Here is a 14,479-nt window from a genome sequence, read left to right on the forward strand (position 1 = left end):
CGCCTTCTGGGTTCACACCATTCTCCTGTCTCAGCCTCCAGAGTAGCTGGGACTACAGGTGCCCGATACCATGCCCGGCTAATTTGTTTTTTTGTTTGTTTTTTTTTTTTTAGTAGAGACGGGGTTTCACCATGTTAGCCAGGATGGTCTCGATCTCCTGGCCTCCCAAAGTGCTGGGATCAGGAGAGTTCTAAGAAGAAACAAAACATGGCATAGTTTTGGAGAAAGAAAACAGTGGGGTGGAGGGAGTCATCGGTATGAATCCTTTCCATTTTCTGTTTTTCATTAGTCAAAGTTACCACTGTGAAGAAAGGACATTCCTCTACTTTCAGGTTGTGTTATTGTGCTCTGAAATTCTCATGGTTTACCGTTTCATCTAAGTTCAGAAGTGAAGGGATGGTAATAAAATGGCAGAAAAATGCATAACAGCAAAGAGAGAGAGAGAGATGTAATTGAAGGACTCTGAAGAGGCACACAGGTTTGTACCTAATATACTATGATGAAAATTTTGGAATTTATGCTCAATGCAATGGGAATATATTGAATAACACTGAAAAATTGTTGTGATGTGATCAGATTTACATTTCTAAATGATACTCTGCATACTATGAAGGGTTGCAGAGAAGCAGGGAAGCATCTAGTAGGAAGACTGATTAAAAGCTTTTAAAATTGTCCAGTTGAACACTAATGATAGCTGGGACTAATCCGTTGGCAGAGGAGGTCAGAAAAAGTGGATGGTTCTAAGAAGTACTTTGAACGCTGAGTTAGTGCTATTCACTGATGGATGGAATGTGAAAAATGCAGGATGAAGAGAAATTAGGATGAGTTCTCAGGTTTCTGGCATGAAACTAGGTAATCTTGATGTTATTTCTTGATGAAGTGAAGACTAAGCTAGAAAAAGAAAGATTTGAGAGTGGTATTTGAATAGAGATTCCTAGTATAACTTTTCCTAATTTACTTTCTTCTCATTTTTTTCATAAAATATGAATGACTTGAAATGGCCTGAAATCTCAAATCTGATTTCTAATATCGAGGTAGGTTATCAACCTTCTAAAAATGTCGACTATGAACACATTGACATTTTCTTCATCGGTATGAATCTTTTCCATTTTCTGTTTTTCATTAGTCAAAGTTATACTAAGAAAGTTACCACTGTAAAGAAAGGACATCCCTCTACTTTCAGGTTGTGTCATTGTGCTCTGAAATTCTCATGGTTTACTGTTTCATCTAAGTTCAGAAGTGAAGGGATGGTAATAAAATGGCAGAAAAAATGCATAATAGCAAAGAGGGAGAGAGAGAGAGATGTAATTGAAGGACTCTGAAGAGGCACACAGGTTTGTACCTAATATACTATGATGAAAATGTAAATCTGATCACATCGCAACAATTTTTCAGTGTTATTCAATATATTCCCATTGCACTGAGCATAAATTCCAAAATTTTTGCTTCTCTCTGCCTTTCTCTAGAAAAAGAATTTTAGTTGTTGAAAGTAACACACATGAATCTGCATGATTTCAATGAATGAGACTTAAAATTTTAACAGGTATTGAACATAAAATGATAGCTGGCCATGAGCTAAGCAGTCTACATATATTATCTCATTTAATCTTCACAACATTTGAGATGTGCATTATTATTCATATTTTCTAGAAACTGACACACAAGAATATTAAGTAACTTCCGCAAGAGAGTTTTAATTATGTAGCATTGCCAGGGTATAGATTATTCTGAGCCCAGAATTAAAATTCTTTCTTCCTGTGTCGTATTGTCCCGTGTGTCATTTCATAGTTCTAGCTACAACATTTTTCTATGTATTCTGCCCAGTTGGTCTAGATCTAACTCATCTAGACTGTGGTACAGAGCATCTCATTGTAATGGAATATTATTTATGGAAAGGAGCACAGCTGTGTGACGATAAAGGGCTCAGTAACGAATAAGCCAGGTGCAGAGACAGACTGGAGAGGCAGAAGGTTAATATGAAATATTGGGACATTAACATAAATATTAGAAAAAATACTTTGAGGGAAAACAGGTCAATGAAAGTACTCTCAGACTAAGCAGGAGGAGGGTACATGGAACAGAGTTTGAATGCATGAACAGAGTGTTTCAGTGAAAACTGAGTGATGGTCAGATTAGGTGGTAAAGTGGTATAAAGTGAAAGATACTACAGGCATGAAAGTGTACGTGAAAGTTGATCAATTTATTTTGAAACGTCTCTGGAGTCACAGAAAAAAAAAACTTGCTAAAAACTAAAAAAAAAAAAACTTTCTAAAAACTATTTTAGAAAGATAGGCAAAATATTTCAGGAGACTCTTCTGAATTGTTTTCTCTTATTCAAAATATTAATATTGTGGAACACGGAGTCTAGCATAATCAGGGAGAATTAAATGTCTTTAAGATACATAGGATTCTGATTGAGAAGAGGGCTACTATCTATTTATATCTAATTTTGACTCTAATTATATTGCCTTTAATGTTTTTTAAAAAGGTGACCTGTAATCTAAATTACCAGTTTCAATCAAATGTTGTCAAAATTCTCTGATAATATTGGCATAATATACCTTTACTATATTCATTTTAAAGCATCCACCTGTGAGGAAGCCAATTTTCCTCCCTTAAATAAGTACACCATGATCAATTGAGAATGAGCTTATTAAAAAGAAACAAACTAATAAAATGAAATGGGAATTTTTCCAACATAATGAAGGTAAAAATGCTAAAATTAATTAAGTGGTTATATGTGAATTAAAAAGGTTATAAAAAGCAGTAGCAAATGGACTTCTAAGGTCTCAGGTTTGTGTAAGTCAAAAGCATGGACTTTGGAGTGTAAGAGAATTATGGAATTTTGGTCCCATCACTCAACACATGTAGAATCTTAAATGAGTGGCTTAGTCACTCTGTTATTCAATTTTATCATTTAATTTATTATTAATAGTACTGCTACTGATAATGATAATAACAATAATTACACCTTCCTCATGAACTTTTTTGAGATTTAGATGAGAAAGTATATAATCAAATAAAGTATTCATTAAATAAATATTCTTTTCCCTTTATCTGGCATCCAGACTGAATTTCTCAGTGCTAATTCGTTTTGATATTTTGAAGAGGTTTTTGTTGTGATGAACTGAACAGACAGACTGCAATAGTTAAAGAAAATGTCAGTCTCCTATGAAAAAAGTTATACATATAATATTTTAAGTTATATGATTTGAAAAGCAAAACAGAAAATATTTGCCATATTTATAGTTTAGATAGGGAGTGACTTTGAGGATAAAGCACTTTATGAAGACTAGGTAATTTTACACTGATTATCATAACTTAGTGAGAAGAACTTTTGATTTATTATACCTGTCTCCCTAAGTGAGATAAAATGTTTGAACAAAAAGTAATTTTCATCTTCAAGACTAGAACTGGGTTTAGGGAAAAACAGCCAGTTAGAGATAAGCCTCTTGTGATGTAAGGAGCTGCGGGGAAAAGGATCAGTTAACAGAATTCTTCGTATTTTGCTAGAGGAGTGCTGGTGAATTTATAGAAATGGTGTAAGGGCAAGTTCTGTAAAAGGTCTTAACTCTTGCCATAGACTGTACTGAACAACAAATCTATTTATTCAAATTGAGATCATACCTTATTACTTTGGATCTTCTTGGAGGAAAAATAAAAACAATTTATGTCTATCACATAATAAAGCTTGACTATCACAACATCCACAGAAGTCAAATCAATCCTGAAGGAAAGGATAGATAGCTAGTCTATAAAATACATTTTTATGAAATAATGGGAGAAGGAGAAACATGTACAGATAATTAATGCCGTTCACTTATCTGATCACCTTAAGATAAATGAAATTCCAATTCTTTATGTTTAAATGTCTGCCATGAAGACTGAACTGACACATCTTATAGGACTGATAATATATTTATATGATGTAAGCTAGTCTGCAAAGATAGTCTGGGAGAGACATTTTTCAAATAAACAATCAAATTTATGTCTGCTATGGTTTGGCTGTGTTCCCGACCAAATCTCACCTTGAATTGTAATTCCCATAATCCCCATGTGTCATGGAAGGGACCCAGTGGAAGATAATTGAATCATGGGGACGATTACCCTCATGCCGTTCTCCTGAGTGAGTTCTCACGAGATATGATGGTTTTATAAGAGACTTTTCCCCTTGTTGCTCAGCACTTCTTCTTGCTGCTGCCGTGTGAAGAAGGATGTATTTGCTTCTCCTTCTGCCATGATTGTAAGTTTCCTGAGGCCTCTCAGCTCTGCTGAACTGAGTCCATTAAGCCTCTTTCCTTTATAAATTACCCAGTTTCAGGTATGTCTTTATTAGTGGCACGAGAATGGACTAATACAGGGTCTTTAATATTTAACAAATATATGATAGATAATATATATGAATATTTACTATGTGCCAACTAATGTGCTAGATGCTCAAGGTACAGTAACAGAACAGTCAAATCATGGTTCTGGACCACATGGGTTTTGGAAGTAATGTAGAAGAACTTAACGCTACAAGAATTTACCAAAATACAAGGTACCAGAATAGGTACCCTGAGCTGTTATGCGACTTCCATGAACAAGTGGCTTCTGAAAATGTTGAGTAAGTTTCTCAGTGTTGTCTCCACTATTTTTCCAGGAATCGATAAATATATCCTGAGGAGAGGAGAAAGCATAGTCACACATTGTTTAAGGATGAAGATAGGTTCTGAGAAATGCATACTTAGGCCATTTCCTCATTGTGTGAAAACCAGAGTGTACTTATATGAACCTAGGATGGTGCAGCCTACTACTACACACCTAGGTTACATGGTACAACCTATTGTTCCTAGGCTACAGACCTGTATGGCAGGTTGGTGTACTGAATACTGTAGCCAACTGGAATGCAATGGTAAGTATGTATGTATCCAAATATAGAAAACATTCAGTAAAAATATGGAATTATAATCTTATGGGACCACCATCATATGTGTGGTTCATCATCCAATGAAATGTCATTATAAGGCATATGTCTATAATTAAATAGTTCATATACTGAATTAACTAAACCACAAAACTACTAGATGCAGAACTTGTTTAGAGGGAGACTCTTAGCATTAACAAACAGGTCTTACACATTTTCCCCTTCTGATATGATTTGGATCTGTGTCCCCATCTTCGCAAATCTCATGTCAAATTGTAACCCTTAGGGTTGAAGGGGGGACCTGGTGGGAGGTGATTAGATAGATCATGGGGACAGATTTCCCCCTTGTTGTTCTCCTGATACTGAGTGAGCTCTCACAAGATCTGGTTGTTTGAAAGTGTATAGTACCTCCTCCTTCTCTCTCTTCCTCCTGCTGCAGCCACATGAAACATGCTTGCTTCCCCTTCGCCTTCCGCCATGATTCAAAGTTTCCTGAGGCCTCTCAGTCATGCTTTCTGCACAGCTTGTGGAACTGTGAGCCAATTACACCTCTTTTCTTTATAAGTTACCCTGTTTCAGGTATCTCTTTACAGCAGTGTGAAAAAGGACTAATACACCCTCCTATACTATAGAGAAAACTGCAAGAAAAGGATTGAGGGGTTGTCCTATAGAAAGTGAAATTTGAAGAGAAATCACCCTCACACTTAAGCCCCTCATAGGAAAGGAGAGAGAGGAAATTTCAATTAGTTCCTCTGACATCAAGAGAAAACTGACATCTCCTTTCCTACCTGGAATGCCACTGAATCAAAGTGAGGATTTGCTAACCTGCACCAATGTTATCATACAAAGGGAAGAAAAATGGGGAACGGAGAGAACTGTCCTGGGGTCACTGTTGTGAGCCACATTCATCCCTCCATCTGGTCTTTCCTGCGTCTTCGTGTCTTGGTGGAAATGGCAGGAGCTCAAATCTCTGACTCCTTTCCACGCGGGCCATTCTTTAGCCTTGTGTTTGAAGTGAGCAATGCTAGGGGATGAGAAAATGTCTCCTCCCATGACAAGAAGCGTGCATACTTCCTGATTCGTAGCCATAGTCTCATAAGAGCTGAAGCAGTGCAAGAGGGCTATTCACTGGAGCTGTAGTATAGACCAGCGGGGCTAAAAAAGGTACCAAAGTGGGAAGAGGCAGGAAAGAAATACCATAAGCTCACTTTTCACATCCTCCAGTGTCTTGCTGGTGACTGCCCTTAGCTAAATCCCAGTAGAACGTCAGCTGAATGGGGACGTGAGGGATTCAGTGCATGTTGGGCAGCCACCTTGAGCACAAAAAAGGGCAGATGGGTGCACGGAATGGATGGAAAGGGCACCAGCGTTTAGAGCAAGACATGTTTACACAGTAGACACTGAATAATATGTGTTGAATGAATAAATTAATGAACCAATATATAATATAAAATTAGCCATGTGGTTGTAAAACTCAGGAGTTTTACAACGGAAGAGGAATGAGGTACTTCCAGAAGAGGAATGAGGTACTTATTATAGAATCACTGATATATATGAGTGTGTGGTGTCCCAGAAGACAGGTGAAGACAGTGGTCATAGACAAAGTTATTGGTCAATTTCGAGACAGTGCGAGGCTGAGAAATATTACATTTTTCCCTATGTCTGAGAATCATGTGAGATCCATTTGCAGAAATCAGAAAAGTTGTATCATCAGTCAAACCACTCAGCTGCTCTCCATTCAAGGCAGTGAAATACTTCGTGGTTTAATAGCATAGATTTTACAGCCAGTAACCTTTGCTCTACTCTTCATTAGTAGGATGACCCTCAAAAATGGGCAGAGCAGAAATACTATTTACTTTGCAAATATGTGAATTTAACAAGGGTTTATTACTTCTAAACCAAAAAGGTGGAGAGATGGTGCAAAGTGGGTTCACTGTACCAGTTACCAGTCCCAGGGGAGGACTCTAAACACCTTTGCCCTCTGCATCTTGAGCTGTGCCAATTTCTGTCACTTACATGAGTCCAGTGAGGTGGAACACTGACACACAGCAAGTTCCATGAAGCAGATTTATTACTTATACATAGTAACAAGGAACAATAGGAGGCTCAGACTCATGGGCAAGCCAGTCCCCCAAGGCTTAGGACAGCTGCCCAGGGCACATGCAGTCTTGCACCGCACCACCCACTTGCACTGCAGTGAGGGACCTCAAAAAGCAGCCCTTCCTGTGTTTTATACTCTGGAGAAACACAAGTCACTGGTAGGACATCCTGTTCTAGGAGGGACGGGAATAAACCCCAGGCTATTCTGGCCAGTTACTTGTTATATCAGAAAGTTGCATTCAAGGTTCAGAGACAAGCCAGTGCCTCCTTATTCACCCAGCTGGCAAATGGCAAGGTTAGATTTGAACGATGCCTGATATATTGATATAACAGGAAAGTGTTGTTGTTCTGATACTGTGGAGGATTTAAAGCCTCTCTGAAACATGGTTACTGAGATAGGCTGAATAAATCCCCCAAAGACACAAAGACATTCACACTCTGATCTCCAGAACCTGTGAATATGTTATATAGCCAAAGGGACATTGAAGATGTAATTAAGAAGACCAATCTTAAAATGAGGAGATTATCCTAGTTTAAGTAGGTAAATCCAATATACTCTCTTGAGCCCTTAAAAACACAAACTTTCTTCAGCTAGAGTCAGAGACCTGAAGCAGAAGTCATAGAAAATTCCAGTCATGAGAGAAACTTTATACACCACTGTGGCCTTATTGGCTTGCAAGCCCACAGGCAAAGACTGGGGCTAATAGAAAGCATTAGACTGAACACTGGTAGCCTATGGGAGCTGCCTTTAAATCATATTAGTGATTTAAACAACAGAGGTGTAATTATTTATATTTTCTTTGGGTATCTGGGTCACTTGTTTATGATCCTGAAATTCCCTCCCAAATGTAAAACCTAAAGAGGGAAATTATTGCAGTGATAAGCAAACCAGCATTTTCACTTGCACTCTTGTCATGAGACATAGTATCTGTATTATATTTCTGACATATCACGAATAGAGAAATTACTAAAGTTGTTTTGGTGGTACATTGTGTGAGCTTGTCTGAAAAATTTCCCGGGATTACTGTCCACTCTATAGTTATCACAAAAGAGCTACAACTCCTTCAGTGACATGAGCAAATGAATGCATGGAGTGAAGGTATATAGAAAAATACTTTATTGAATACTGGCTTAGATACTCTAAAATGCTTTATATTTAACCTTGAAAATAACCATAAGAGGTGTGCATCATTATCAACACTTAACAATTGAATTACCTGTGGCTATAATATCTCTGTTGCATCTAGCTTGCAATCCTTACTTTCTTAATGTTTTTTTGTATGCCATCACACAATGTCTATAATCTCATATCTAGGATTTCTCCTAATGGAAGCCTCATCTGTTGTTAATTATTTTTAACAACAAAAAGAGTTAAATCCTTGGGTTGGTTCAAGTTTATTCTCTAAGTATAATGCTGCAAACCTAAATAATGCCATTTCAATTTAAGAAAACATAACATCACCAAAAATTTGTAAAATGCAAAAGAAGAAAGAATTCAGCAGGGTATTTTTCTTAATATAGCATGCAAACAAGTGATTTAGTAATTAACTGTTCTTGCAGACTCTGGCTCATGCAGATGTAAGTTATCGAGTCACTACCTCATTAGCTGGCATAGATTAGATGTCTTCTAAGGGCATCTGTACATTTTGTGCTTCACTGGTGTTATAGGACTCATCACTATGGTCTGGATATGAAAACTCTTTCATTTTGTGTTTCAATGATAGAAGAAAATTACATACTAAATGTTGAACAGAAGAACTCTCTTTGAGTTCAACATCAAAACTACAAGTGGTTACTTAAGTGTGAGGTTAAAGCTCTTATTCACTGAATCCATCTTCACGCCAAGATAAGGAAAAAAGCCAAGATAACAAGCCTGCATGGATTTTCCAGTAATATGAATCAATTAAAATTCAGGAGGAGAGAAAACAAAAGTCCAGAGCAATTTATTAATTTGTTTACAGCTGTTTGAATATGTAATATGAAACAGTAGTTTGGGGAATAGCTGTGGGTTGGGGGATATATTGATTTTGATGATATTGCTCACAGAAATAGACAAGTGCTTTTGATGGATAAACTGCTACAGTGTAACTTGTTTAGTCTATTGATTCATGTGCTTTGATGGAGTTGTATATGCCTGTTCTGGGACTCACTGAAAAATGAGATGCCATTTCAGTGTGTGGAATAAAGAGTATATTTAAATGTGAAAAGCCACTGGATTCTTGTGTTATTTTACTGGAGCTTTTGTTCAGTTGGTCAAAGTTTTTTACAGTGGCAACCACAATATCTGCTTTTTAAAGGGAATAAAAACCATGCATCTAAAATAATAAAAATCTGAATCTGCTAAATTAAAATGAGAGATACAATATTTATTGACTTCATAAAAATATAGGAACTTTTTTTTAGGGAATGATAAAATTCTGAGATGAAGCAACAGCTTAGTTATCATAGAGACAAAATAACTGAGATATTGAGAGTAAATCCAATATGACAAGGCTCCATTTTTGACAATATGAAAGTAGACATAAAACACCACTTTACAATGGGTTGAAAAGATTTTCATTCTGGGTTGCAAATATTAGAAATTACTTATTTTTGATTTCACATCTTAGGAGAGATGAGGCATTATCTAAAAATAAGCATGGATATTTTTAAAAATTTTAAAATAATTTTTGGTATACATGTATTTGAAAATACACTTTTTTAAGTAAATATTTTCTACTCGATGCTTCATAACTGAATCACCAAAATGGAATTCCCTTATATATTATTAAGTAATTTTCCAGAAAAGTTAACTAAAGATTAGAAAATTTAATAATTATCCAGATTAAAAAAGTTCCTGGAAAATTCAAATATTCTGAGCTTTGATTGAAGTCATTGTTAACTTATACCACTCTTCTTTCTTTTCGCTGCCACATAGTGAAAACTACAATATGGGATTCACTCTTAATTTTATTACACAGAATGTAGCTAGAGAAAATCTGATATATACTGTTTAACATATATATTCCATTACTAATTATGATGGTCAAAGAAGACACAGCTGGATATCTTTAAACATGTATATTTACCAGAGATAAAGCACTTCCTCCACTTAATGTTTTACTTATATTTGAAGATCTTAATAATTTGACTTTGACTCACATGGAGAATTATTAAAATGAGCATATCAATGTTGGGAGGCAAATCCTCCGCAGAGTCTGGTGTTCTTGCATGATCTGGGCCTTCTGAGCAAAGGATGTGATTAAACACAAGATATCCTTAAAACTAGAATTGGTGTATCCTATTGGAGAAATTTAGAAACAGACTTCCCAGAGCTGTACCATGGTGTTAAAGATCCAGTCTTATGTTTCTACTCTCCGGAGACACTTGCCTTCATAGCATAGTAATAAACCCAGGATACCAAGGTCTTCTACCCCAGAGGAGATTTACCTATATTTAAGGGTATTGAGTCATCTATCTCACTGAAGGGAAGGTTGAAAAGATCTGCCAGCAGCCCCATAAAGCCCAGCCTCTCCTAGGGAGGGTCCAAATCTGACCCCCTAATTTTGGGATCTGCACCTGTGTATGCTCCAATGCAGGCACAGGGGACATCCAACCACCATCACAGCAAGGTGCTGCTCAGGGTGCAGTTTGTGCTGTAAGGAATAAAACATCTATTTCATTGTCTGAACAACTTTTTGACCTTCTGTAATTACACACACATACCATATCTACATGTATATCATCTATATGTATTTGTGTATGAAATATATATGTGTGTGTATATATGTATATATATGTGTGTATATGTGTGTGTCTATATACACATACACATATCGTACATACACACATACATGAAGTACCGTTGGAATACCTGTGTTAGCAAGTAGAGTAAGATCTTCACAGTTTCTGATTTAACAGCAAACCTTAAATTTACATTTATAAAGTTAACAAAAACAATATTGATTAAAAAAGCATAGATTTTTCAGTTTATAACAACATTAAATGTGTGGTACATTGCATAACGAACTTCTCCCCAAATGTCTGAACTCCGATTTCAAAAACTTGTCAATATGTTACATTACCAAGCAAAAGGGACTTTAATATGTGATTAAAGTAGATGTTATGAGATGGGGAGAATTTCCTAGTTTATCATCTGAGCTCTCAAAAGCAGAGTATCTTTCCTGGGGAAAGTTAGAGAGAAAGAAAAGAGAAGAAAATGCAGGAGAAACCCAAACTGTGAGACAGACTTCACTGTCTGTTGTTGGCTTTGAAGATGGAGAAAGGGGTCCATGAGCCAAGGAATGAAGGAAGCCTGTAAAAGTTGGGAACTGCCCACAGCTGAAAGCCAGCTAGGAAATGGGGACCTCTGTCCCACAGCTGCAAGGAAATTAATTCTACCAATAACTGAGTGAGCAACGAAACAGAGCCCCATGTTTCCAAGGCCTTCAAAAAGGAATGCAGCTCTATCAACACCTTGATTTTAGATGGGTGAGAACCATACCAGACTTTTGACCTATAGAACTGTGAGATAATAAACTGTATTATCTTAAGTCATGTGGTTGTGGTCATTTTTAATGGCACCAATCAAAAATAAGTACACCAAGTTTATTTTTGACACTCCATCAAGTTGACTTTGTTCACAACATCCATTTCCCCCTTCTTCCAAAGACAGCCTTTTCATTTCATTTGTGAAATCATGTCTGCCTCATTCCAATCGTGTGTGGGAAGACTGACAACATTTTTAGCCCTGATTGGCATATCAAGGTATATATTTTTCTTCTAGAAAATGTTTTTAGTTCAGGGATAAGCACTTTCCTTCATGAAAACCAAGGAAACAACAAATTGTCCAAAGACTTTTGTTGAAGGTACTTCTATGTTACATTTCTCTCCCTTTCACAGATGTTGGTAGGGTAGTGTTACAAATCCTGAGACTATAGCCATCTGGTAGCCATGAGTGAAGACCCTGAAGCGGTGGAAACCACAAAGAGCTTTAGAAGATGTAGATCCTCTGAAGTTACTTTATCTTCTTCCCTCAAGCTTACACATTATTTTTGTTATTATTGTTTATTTGAATTTGAGTTTCTTTTCTTTCTCTTGCAATGAAAATAGTCTAACACATATACCATATGTTACTCTACCCCAATTTTTCATTTTAAATTCTAAATTTGAAGTTGAAAATTAAGTAAAAAAAAAAAACCCTGAAAAACTCTAATATGGTATGTTAGAGGGACTAACTGAGTGGAAGACTGGCTTGTGGTGCTTATTAAAAATGAGTAAATGAACACCCACTATATACTTGTTGAAGAAGAATCTGAGGGTGTAGACATCCAAAATCTGTGTTTTTATAAAATTCCGTAATGATTTATGAAAGTCACTAAAATTTGAGAACCACCATCTAATGATAACTAAAATAAAATCTACTTGCAGATTGAAATTACCAACATATAAGTTTTTTTCTTACTCTTCATGTATAACAATATGTTAGAATATATTCATTCATTTAGAGGATTACATAAATCTAATCATCAAGATTATATATCTGATGTTGGTTAACTATTAATAGCATGGTAGACATGTTTTCCTTTTCCTTTTTAATCTGTAGTCACACTAGTCATGCTCTTTTCATAAACTGGGCATGTTAATGTAATAAACTTGTGCATGTTACCCAAGAAGAGCCAATGGGGCATAAGCAGATAGTGTTATAGACAGTGGAAAAAGAAATTAACTATTCCATTCCCTTTTATGCTATAGTGTAAGAATGAAGGACTGTGGCTTCCACAACTCTTTTGGACCACTTCAGGAGTACCAGGAGTTATCAATGTTGGTTGCAGACGGGAAAGGCACTTATCGTAACCCAGGAATAGACCCTGCAGAGCAGCAATGTAAAACAAGAAAGACTATGACCTCGATGACATCATTAGAGTCATTCAATTTAGTCTCAACTGGATCCAGAACTATCCTTGGTCTTTTCATTATATAAATAAATAAAACCAGTTTTTGTCAAGGCTAGTATGAATTGGGTTTTATATTACTTATCACACCTTGACCTAACTCTCAAATTTTCAGGAACACTGTGTGATCTTTTATAAGATTTTATCACTATTTCTTCTTCATAAATTATTTATGCATATTTCCTGATAACCATGAGGCTCATAGGTTGAAATAAGATTTATGAATGGAGATTTTTCTTTATATATGTATATGACTCATAGATTGCAGGGATGGTTTAAAGTAATAGTTCTTCTAGTGAGACTTCCAGATCAGCATCTTCTTGTACTCTTGGTAACTTGTTAAAAACAATTTTGAAAACCACTGATTTAAAGAAACAAAAGAATTACTATCATCTAACTAGTTGGTCAGTAGTTTATATGTGGTATGTCATAATAGAAAATAAATTTAATATCACATAGCACTCATTATTGGTGACCCTTTAGGGAAAATACACATTTGTTGTTTATAGTAACTCTATTAGTCCATTTTCATGCTGCTGGTAAAGACAAACCCGAGACTGAGCAATTTACAAAAGAAAGAGATTTAATGGACTCACAATTCCATGTGGCTGGGGAGGCCTCAAAATCATGGTGGTAGGTGAAAGGCATGTCTCACATGGTAGCAGACAAGAGAAGACAACTTGTGCAAGGAAACTCCCCTTTGTAAGACCACCAGATCTCATGAGACATATTCACTATCATGAGAACAGCATGAGAAAGACCCGCCTCCATGATTCAATTACCTGCCACCGGGTCCCTCCCATAACACATGGGAATTGTGGGAGCTGCAATTCAAGATGAGATTTTGGTGGGGACACAGCTAAACCATAGTCACCCCAGCCCCTCCTAAATCTCATGTCCTCATATTTAAAAACCAATCATGCTGTCACCAAAAGTCTTAACTCATTTCAGCATTAACTCAAAGGTTCACAGTCCAAAGGCCCAACTGAGACAAGGCAAGTCCCTTTTTCCTATGAGCCTGTAAAATCAAAAGCAATTAATTACTTCCTAGATACAATGGGGGTACAGGCATTGAGTAAACACAGCCATTCCAAATGGGATAAATTGGCCCAAACAAAGGGGCTACAGGCCCCATGCAAGTCTGAAATCCAGAAGGGCAGTCAAATCTTAAAGTTCCAAAATGATTCCCTTTGACTTTATGTCTCACATCTAAGTCACACTGACACAGAAGTGGGTCCTCATGGTTTTGGGCAGCTCTGCCTCTGTGGCTTTGCAGGGGATAGCCTCCCTCCTGGCTACTTTCAGAGGCTGGCTTTGAGTGTCTGCAGCTTTTCCAGGCTCAAGGTGCAAGCTGTCAGTCCATCTACCATTCTAGGGTCTGGAGAATGGTGGCCCTCTTCTCACAGCTCCACTAGACACTGCCCCAGTGGGGACACAGTGTGAGGGTGCCCACCCCACATTTTCCTTCCGCACTACCCTAGCAGAGGTTCTCTATGAGTGCTCTGCCTGTGCAGCAAATTTCTGCCTGGACATCTAGGTG

Source organism: Pongo pygmaeus, chromosome 3 (assembly GCF_028885625.2).
Source record: "Pongo pygmaeus isolate AG05252 chromosome 3, NHGRI_mPonPyg2-v2.0_pri, whole genome shotgun sequence".
In the NCBI taxonomy this organism is placed as follows: domain Eukaryota; kingdom Metazoa; phylum Chordata; class Mammalia; order Primates; family Hominidae; genus Pongo; species Pongo pygmaeus.